At 40.3% G+C, this 10,218-nt stretch overlaps 1 pseudogene; it reads right to left on the bottom strand.

The window, feature by feature from the left end:
- Window positions 1-8,207: 8,207 nt before the first annotated feature.
- LOC101598361 lies at window positions 8,208-9,892 on the bottom strand (annotated as a pseudogene).
- Between the last annotated feature and the right edge of the window lie 326 nt (window positions 9,893-10,218).

Genomic DNA, 10,218 nt, shown 5'->3' with positions numbered 1-10,218 from the left:
AATGAGAACTTTAAAACACCCAAGTGAGAAATTGTAGAGGACACTAGGAAGTGGAAAAACACCCCTTGTTCCTGGATTGGAAGAATCAATATTGTGAAAATGGCAATCTTACCTAAAGCAATCTACACATTTAATGCAATCCCAATCAAAATTCCAAAGGCATTCTTCATGGAAATAGAAAAAACAATCCAAAAATTCATTTGGAATCACAAAAAAACATTGAATATCTAAAATAATACTGAGCAACAAAATAAGGCTGGTGGTATCACCATACCTGATTTTAACCTATACTACAGAGCCATAGTAACAAAAACAGTGTGGTACTGGCACAAAAGCAGACATGTAGATCAATGGAACAGAATAGAGGACTCAGATATAAGTTCAGGTAGCTATAGCCACCTGATATTTGATAAAAATGCCCAAAATACTCATTGGAGAAGAGACAGCCTCTTCAGCAAATGGTGTTGAAAAAACTGGGTATGTATCTGTAGAAGGATGAAAATAGATCCTTCTCTTTCTCCATGCACAAGAATTAAGTCCAAATGGATTAAAGACCTTAACATCAGACCTGAAACTCTAAAACTGCTAGAGGAAAAAGTAGGGGAAACCCTTCAACATATTTGTCTTGGCAAAGACTTTCTGAATACAACCCCAATTGCTCAGGCAATAAAACCACAGATTAATCACTGGGACCTCATGAAATTACAATGATTTTGCACTGCAAAGGACACTGTGAATAAAGCAAAGAGACAACCTACAGAATGGGAAAAAAATCTTCACCAGCTATATATCTGATAGAGAATTAATATCAAAGATATACAAAGAACTTAAAAAGTTAACTAATAATGAAACAAACAAGCCAATCAAAAAAATAGCCTATGGAGCTAAATATAGAGTTCTCAAAGGAAGAAATAAGAATGGCATATAAGCATCTAAAAAAATGTTCTTCATCACTAGTCATCAAGGAAATGCAGATTAAAACTACATTGAGATTCCATCTCACTCCTGTCAGATTGGCTACCATCATGAAAACAAATGATCATAAATGTTGGCGGGATGTGGAAAAAGAGAAACCCTTCTACACTGTTGGTGGGAAAGCAATGGTCCAGCCATTGTGGAAAACAGTGTGGAGGTTCCTAAAGCAGCTAGAGATTGATCTACCATATGACCCAGCTATAGCGCTCCTAGGCATATATCCAAAGGACTCATCTCATTTCCTTAGAAGTACATGCTCAACCATGTTTATTGCTGCTCAATTTATAATAGCTGGGAAATGGAACCAGCCTAGATGTCCCTCAACTGATGACTGGATAATGAAGATGTGGCACATTTATACAATGGAGTTCTACTCAGCGGTAAAGAAAAATGAAGTTATGAAATTTGCAGAAAAATGGATGGATCTGGAAAGAATTATACTAAGTGAGGTAAACCAGGCCCAGAAAGCCAAGTGCCACATGTTCTCCCTCATATGTGGATCCTAGCTACAGATGATTGGGCTTCTGCATGAAAAGGAAAAAACTCAGTAGCAGCGGCCAGTAAGTTAAGAAGGAGATATAAAGGGAAGAGAAATGAAGGGAGGAGAGTACTTAATACATTGAGATTGTATACATGTAAGTAGAATGATTGAAATGGTGAGGGGATATGATTCAGAATGGAATTTCAAAGGGGAAAGTGTGGGGGAGGGAGAGTATTACCATGGGATATTTTTTATAATCATGGAAAATGTTAATAAAAATTGAGAAAAAAATAAAAAAATAAAGTGTACAGCAACTGAGAAAGACCTCCATCATTGACCTCTGTGTTCTACCTGCATATACACATGGGTATATACACATGTGCCCACACACATATGAATAAGCACACACACATATGCACATACACATGCAAAAATTATTTTTTCTTTTTATCTTATATGTTAGAATATGTGTGGTGTAGCATGTAATGTGATGTGTGTGTAGCATATTCACATGTGTATGCAGATGGCTAGATCCTGTGTACATGCATGAAACCAAAGGAGAATATCCAGCTTCCTCCCCTATTTTCTCATCCATCTGTTTTTGAGACAGAGTAGTGTTGCTGGGATGAACTTCCAAATAGACATTCTATGGGAAGAATATGATTTATTTCAGGCTTACAGATCCAGGAGAATTTCCATAATGGTGGAAACTGACTCCCTTTCAAGGTAGCCTCGAGCTCACAGCAATCCTCCTACCTCTGCCTCCCCAGTGCTGGGATTAAAGGCATGTGCCACCACACCCGGCTTTCCTGCCTTTCTTATACTCCACAATACCAGGTAGGGTACCAATTTGTTAATCCAGGGGGAAATAAAGCAGATTTTGAAGAACAGGATACTCCTTGAGCATTCAGGCCCCTTCAAAAGAGTTTACATTCTTCCTATTGCCTCAGTGCAGTTCAGCTGGCCCAATCTCAATGGTTGTAAACTCTCAAACAATTGCAGGTGAACAGACAGCAGTTTAAGCCCAAAGATTTTGTTTTTTCTGTGCCATATCCCTCTGCTCACACCAGTTCATTTCTACACAATGCAACCCTGCACAACTTCTCAGGACACAAGCATAGCAGCAAGCCTCTCACGCAAACTGCTTCTGGACCAGTCCAGACAAAGCTCCTTTTCACTGTCATAAGCCAAACCTCACAGTCCATAATTCTTATTGAATTCAGGTCTTGCAACTCTGACCAGAATGGTCCTTCAAGCTGTACTTACAGCAATGCAAGGCATTTTATATGCATATATATACATATATAATATATATCCATAAGCCTGCCCCCAACAATGCACCGCCTCCAGGAGGTATTAATTCCCAAATCTCCATCAGCTGGGAACTTAGCTTTCAGAACATCTAAGTTTATGGGGGACACCTGAATCAAACCACCACAGACACATATGCATATACCTCATCTATGCACACATATACTACACTAACATAGCACACATACACACAAAGGAAACAATGTGATGAAAAGTATTAATGAGGGGGGTTTAGTGGGAGGGAAATAAGATGGCATAATGGTATTTCATATGATCAAAGCACATTTTAGAAATTCATTAAATTGTCAAAAATAAAATTAAAATGTATTAATGTATACACCCCAAAGATCATAGGATTTCAAGTACAATAAACTTGGGGATTCATAGCTAAGTATATCATAGTCATACTATGAAGATTCAAAACAAAAAGAGTTCTGACAGCTGCAAGAAGCATCTTGTACACAAAGAACTTTCCATAAGGTTACTATATGAAGAAGCACTCATAATTATATTGTTATAGAGCATTTTATCATAAGCTGATTTCTCTGCACAAAATTTGAATGACACTGATGTGGTGATATGTTCATAATACTGAAAAAAGCTGAACATGGTGGTATACCCCTGTAATCCCAGAACTCGGGAGGTTGCAACAAGAGGAACTTGAGGCCAAATCCAGTTTGAGCTATAGAGGGAGTCCCAGACCAGCGTGGACTACATAGTAAGTGCCTGTGTCAAAAAAAAAAAAAAAAATACCAAAAGGAATGAAGTTCTCTATCCAGCAAAATGATATTTTCTGTCATTGAAAGCAATAAAGAAATAATGATACACACAAGAAAGGATGAACTTGGAAAACATGATGTTCAGAGCTGTGGAGATGCCCAGAAGGTAAGAGCACTTGTCAAGCAAACATGAGAGACTGAATTTAAACTCCAGCACCCACATAAAAAAGCAGGTAGGCAAGGCCACAGGATTCCCACCAGAACTAGCTGGTATGACCCTATTGCTGACTCCGCATTCTTGGGCACTGAAAAATCAATCTGGAGTTGAGCTAGAAGCTTCCTTCCTGTTGACCAGCTGTCAGGATGTTGAAAGAGATATGCAGCCTATTGGTGGAGGAAATCCATCAGCAGGGCTGGAGGGACAACTTAGTGGTTAAGATACTTGTCTGCAAAGCCAAAGGACCCAGGTTCCATTCCCATGTAAGCCATATGCACAAGATGGCACATGCATCTGGAGTTCATTTGCAGTGACTAGAGGCCCTGGCATGCCCATTGTCTTCCTCTCTCTCTCTCTTTAAAATAAATAAATATTTTTTAAAAAAATTTAAAAGAAGAAAATCTATCAACAATCTTAACCAGCAATGGACCCTTCAAGCTTTTAGGCTGGACAGCCAAGGCCAGATGTACCAACTGGTGCAATGATAGTATGTCTGTTATGAGGAAAACAAACTGTTCCTTGACTGGATTTGAGGCCTGCTCCACTCAAGGGAATTATAAAAACCTAATGAAAAGCCTTTGAAGGCCATATACCTTGGGGGAGAACTACTATTGTCTGGTTAAATGGATATATTATACCCACCAAACTGCCCTCTAAATACTTATGCTTATGCCCATACGTTAAGGCTGCTCTCACTTTGGATTAAAGAAGCTTCTCTTCAGATGATGGAAACTCAAAACTCATCAAAGTGCTAAGAAATAACAGTGGGGTGTTCAGAAATAAGTGAGACATCTTTATTACACTGACCCCCACCCCCAAGGCTTAGGGACCATTGTGGAAAAGGTGATGGAAAGAATATAAAAGCCAAAGAAAGAGAAGGAGTGTTTTGCAGTACTATCTTCCAGACATAAAAGTTGCCTTGATATTCTTTTTTTATTGCCTCATAATATTCTATTATATGAGTATGCCATAACTTCTTTATTTATTTATCAATTTGTGGGCATTTGAGATCTACCCTTTGGCTGTTATGAATAATGCTGCTATCAACATTTCCTGCACAAGTAAGTGTCATGTGGGTGGTTTGTTTCTCTTGGATTAGTATTTTAGAAGTGAAATTGCTGGGTCAAACAGCTGCATCATTTTTATATGCACTGGCAATATATGAGGGTTCCAATTTCTCTACATTCTTAACAACATTTGGCTTTGTCCTCAAGCTTATGGAAATACTTCTACTTTACCCTCCTGAATACTGGAATTATAGGAGTAGGCCCTAGACCCTAGCACTGCATAAAGTAGGCCTGGTGGTTTCTTCTTGTCATCGAAACACTTGGGAAGTGACAGCAGGAGAATCAGAGGTTGAAGACCATCCTTAATTAGTGTTGTAGTTACCTTCATATTGCTGGGATAAACACCCAACCAAAAGCAGCTGGTGGGAGAAAGGTTTTTTTATTTTTGTTTCCAGTCTCAAGGGGGACCTTCATGATTGTAGGGGAAAGCATGACATGATCAGAGAGTGGACATCACCTCTGCCACAGCAGCAGGAGAGGGAGCCAAACTCTAGCAAGGGGGAGCTGGCTATAACACCCCATCCCATAGGACTATTATATATAATTCCATGGGATGATTATAAAGACTGTCCTTGTCCCCCAGCCTCAAAGACCAGTGGAAGCATCCCTGGAGATGAATAAACTGCTATGACCGCACAGGTAAGCACAAATGACCTCAGTACGTATTGAGACTGACAGTAGATTTAGGATTGCACTAAATGCTGAGAAGAGTTTTGGGTTAGATGCCATCAGGAGGAGTAACTCATGCTTGACATCATAATGAATTTTTTTTCAATGATCTTTTCATTTTTTAAATTGTTATTTATTTATTTGAAAGAGGCAGAAATAGAGGGAGAGAATGGGTGCTCCAGGCCCTCCAGCCACTGCAAATGAACTCCAGTTGCATGCGTCACCTTGTGCACCTGGCTTACATGGGTCCTGGGGAATTGAACCTGGGTCCTTTGGCTTTACAGGCAAGTGCCTTAACTGCTAAGCCATCTCTCCAGCCCTCTTTTTTTATTTTTGTAGTGTGTGCATAAAGTACATATATGTATGCACAGTTGCACATACCCCATGTGCATGTGTGGAGGCCAGAGTAGAACATCTGGAGTTTTCCTATCTTCCTTTAGACAGACTCTCTTGCTGAACCTGGAGCTACTGGTTGACCAGTGAGCCCTAGCAATCAATCCTCTTGTGTCTTCCCTGGTGAGGACTGGGGTTATAGAAGTGTAGCTTTTCATGTGTATGTAGAGGAGCAAACTCAGGCTCTCATGCCTGCATGGCAGAACCATCCTTCCAGTCCTGCTAATAAACCTTATATAGAAAGAGTAAGGAGTAGACAGGGGGTTCATTGAAACTGGTAAATGAAAGAACTCTGGACTGACTATATCCCTACAATGTTCATGACCCTCAAAGAGATAGTATTAGGATGGGGGTCATATAGGATGAGGTAATTAGCTCATGATGGGCAGAATCCTTATAAATGAGCTGAGTGCCCTCACAGAAGAGATATCAGAGCTGGGTTTGGTGGTTCATGTCTATAACCCCAGCACCTGAGAGGTGGAAGTAAAAGGATCAAGAGTTTATGCTAGGGAGATAACTCACTGAGTAAAGTGCTTGACATGCAAGAATGAGGACCTGAGCTCAGATCCCCAACACCTACCTAAAAAGCAGGTGAGGTGTGTGCTTGTAATCTCAGCAGCAGGGAAACAGAGACCAAAGGGTCCATGGGACTTACAGATAGTTAAATTAGCTGAACTGATGAACTGCAGGTTCAGGGGGTCTGTCTCAAATCCTCAAAGTAAAGAGCAATTAAGGAAAATGCCTGCTGAGAAGCTCTGGCCTCCATATAAATGCACAAACATGAGCATGTGCACCTGCACATAGACATGTGCAAACATACACACACACCTACACATGCCAGGGAAAGAAAACTTCAAGGTTATCCTTGGTTACATAAGAAATTCAAGACCAACTGAGATAGGGGAAAGTGGGGGAGGGAATTACCATGGTTTATTGTCTATAATTATGAAAGTTGTCAATAAAAAAGTAGTCACAGGTGCCATGTAGCTGAATAAAGAACTAAGTTTTAACTTAATTTTTTATGAGGTAGAATTGCACTCCAGTCCAGGCTGACCTGAAATGGACTATTTGTAGTCTCAGAGTGGCCTTGAACTCACGACAATCCTCCTACCTCTGCCTCTGCTGGGATTAAAGGCATGTACCACCATGCCTAGCTAATATTTTATTTTTATTCATTTATTTGACAGAGAAAGAGGGAGAGAGAATGGGTGCACCAGAACCTCTAGCCATTGCAAATGAACTCCAGATGCATGTGCTCCCTTGTGCATCTGGCTAATGTGGGTCCTGGGGAATCGAACCTGGGTCCTTTGGCTTTGTAGGCAAATACCTTAACTGCTCAGCCATCCTTCCAGCCCAGTTTTAATTTAATTTACCTGTATGTTTAAAGTTGGTGCTCAAGTCACTTGTTAGAAAACTTCTAAGTATGACTGTAATAACTTGTATATGTGGGTCCATGTTGTCAGCTATAGAACTCATGGATTCTGAATATGGAGAAAATATGTATAGTAAAATTTAGTCAAATAATGAAGTGCTCTATAGATGTGGAATCCACACAGGTGTTTGAAGGCTTGGTAGGGAAAAAAAGAATTTAAAAGGTCCTATGAGCTGTTTTCTTATATTTGGTAATGTGTTTAAATGATAAAGCAGTGAATATATTGGATTGAATAAATATTATTAAAGTTTAAAAAAAAATAAAAAAGATCCCGCAGATGAGTGAGGCCTCCAGCCTCTGCAAATGAACACCATACCATTCTGGAGATCTGGCTTTATGTGGGTACTGGGGAACAGAATCCAGGTTGTTAAGCTTTTGCAGGCAAGCGCCTTAACCACTGAGCAATCTCTCCAGCCTGGTTCTTACTTCTCTCTGCTTCTCTTATTCAATGTTCCCTGTGTCATGGGGGAAACCTCTGCAAATCTGAAGTGCTCTCCTACAAAGGCTGTAGCATTAAACTTTTTTTTATTATAGATGTTTTCAAAACTTTATGTTATCAGTTATGTCTCATGTTAGCCTTACATTCAGATGTTAACAGGGCAGTTGGCTAAAATTTAAAATACACCCCTAAGAATAAAATTGTTCTTTTCTCAAAGTATCATTGTAGCCCAAACTGGCTTAAAACTCCTGTGTCTATGTCCAAAGCTCTGGGATTACAGGTGTGTACCACCACAGCTGGCTTCAAAAAATTAACGGTATAGTTCTTCAAGGAACAGTTAAGAAACAAGGTAGACAGCATGCCAATCTAACATGTACTTTTTTTATCATTGCAGCTAAAACAAAATTTGTTCACTGGGTAAAAAGGACTTTGTGTGTATATTCAGTGCAATAAAAAAATACCATAGTTATGATTTTATAGTATAATTTAAACAGATTCCAAGTATTCTTTTTTTTTTTCATAAGGGAAGAAAATTCCTTTGAAAGTCACTTGAAGCTTGCACAAAAATGGCCATTTCTACAATACAAGAGATTCCAATTCAGCCTTTCAGAGATGACATTCCAGCTCGCATGATCTCATCAACCAGGAGAATGTTGGTAGCAATCACAGTGCAGGAATGAAGCAGCTGTTTCTTCACACAATAGTTATCCCACACACCTACATCTGCTGCCACCATCGGTTCACCTGTGTTTAAGTCCACGCCTATAAGCTGATCAGTTTCTGTATGCTCAGCTTTCATTGTAACTAATGTTTCCTGAAGGTCAAAACCAGAGTTCTGTGCAAGAACCTTGGGAATAATGAGTAGTGCATCCACAAATGCCTGGACTCCAAGCTGGGCCACTGGGCTTATATTTAATCAGGGCTTCTGCTATTGCCACTTCTACAGCACCAGCACCTGGAACCACACAGCCATCATCAATGGCATTTTTGACAGCCCTCAAGCCATCTCTTATTGCATCCTTGATCTGATTGAGTGTGTGCTTATTTGGTCCTTTGATCAATAATGTGACAGAACGGGGATTGTTACATTTCTCAATAAAGGTGAATTTCTCTTCTCCCAATGTGTACTCATACACAAGTCCTGCATATCCCAAACAGTCAGGATTTAGGTCATCCAAAGAATTTAGAGCTACCCCACCACATGCAAGAGTCAGTCTCTCCATATTCCTCCTTTTCGCTGTGCGCAAAGCAACTATGCCTTCTTTTGCAAGAGCATCTAAGGAAAGGGGGTCAATTCCCTTTTGATTAATAACAACAAATCCTTTATCTGAATCACCACAGACTTTCTTTATCAGTTCTGTTATTTTTTTAACTCTATCTCCAATGAATTTTCTTTCAGCTCTTACTAGCTTTTCTCTTTCCTCTGCACTCTTGTAAAAAAAAAAAAAAAAAGCCTGAATTCACTTCTGTTTTCTCATACTCTAATGACACATTGCATGTGAGGATGTATGCGTTCTCTACTCTTTTCTTCATATCAGGATGCCGTGCTCCATGATCCAATACAGGTCCTCTAATTAAGCTTGTACCAGTTTCAGATTTATGTTTCATCTCCATGATTTCAACCATGAAGAGGTCAATAGGTTCATCTTTTTTTTAAGGCCAAAATGGAGTCCACGACAGCCTCTTAATACATCTGCAAGTTCAGCATGAACTTTAGTTCGTAGAGATGTTCTGGCCACATCTATAAGTGTTTCCCTATCCATCTCTTTGCTCACTTTACTTTGTTCCAAAATTTGAAGGGCCTTTTCCTTTGCAGCTTCGAAACCTTCAGTGATTATTCTGGGATGAAGACCCTCAGAAATGTAGAGATCTGCCTGCTTCAGCAGCTCTCCAATGATGAGAACATTGGAAGTAGTACCATCACCAGTTATGTCATCCTGGGCTGTGGCTACTTTTGCTATTAAGGAAGCAGTTGGGTGTTGAATTTGCATTTCATGAAGCAGCACATTGCCATCTTTAGTAATCTTGATATCTCCAGCACCAGAAACAAGCATCTTCATGGTGCCCTTAGGCCCTAAGTTGGTCCTCAGCACATCCTGCAGCCCCCAAGCTGCACTGTTGTTCACCGCCAGCGCCGCGTGCACTCGGGCCACCTCGGCCTTAGGATTTAGGGTCTTCACCGCTGACATAGCTGCCCACCAAAAGCTGTAGCATGAAACTTTTTCTGGAGAGAAGCTGATGAGCACTTGCTCCCCCAGGCAGGGCACTCTCAACAGACTAAAGGCTGATTCCACCAGAGTTCACCCAGTGAACTCATGAGTTTATTGGGCTTCCTTACAGAGCATGGGTGAGGGGCTACTTACAGGAGCATAGACTCCAAAGCAGTCATAGCATTGAAAGGTCTCATCCCAGCATAGATGACTCTTCATAGAGGCATAGACAGGGTGCCCATCCCTTGACCTGTACTCTCTTCTCTATAGACTCTATTTGTCCCTTGGGCCACAAACCCTCATTA

The sequence above is a fragment of the Jaculus jaculus genome, chromosome 5 (genome assembly GCF_020740685.1).
Source record: "Jaculus jaculus isolate mJacJac1 chromosome 5, mJacJac1.mat.Y.cur, whole genome shotgun sequence".
Classification (NCBI taxonomy): domain Eukaryota; kingdom Metazoa; phylum Chordata; class Mammalia; order Rodentia; family Dipodidae; genus Jaculus; species Jaculus jaculus.
Note: the sequence above shows the minus strand (reverse complement) of the source record. Positions and strands in the feature narration are given on the sequence as shown.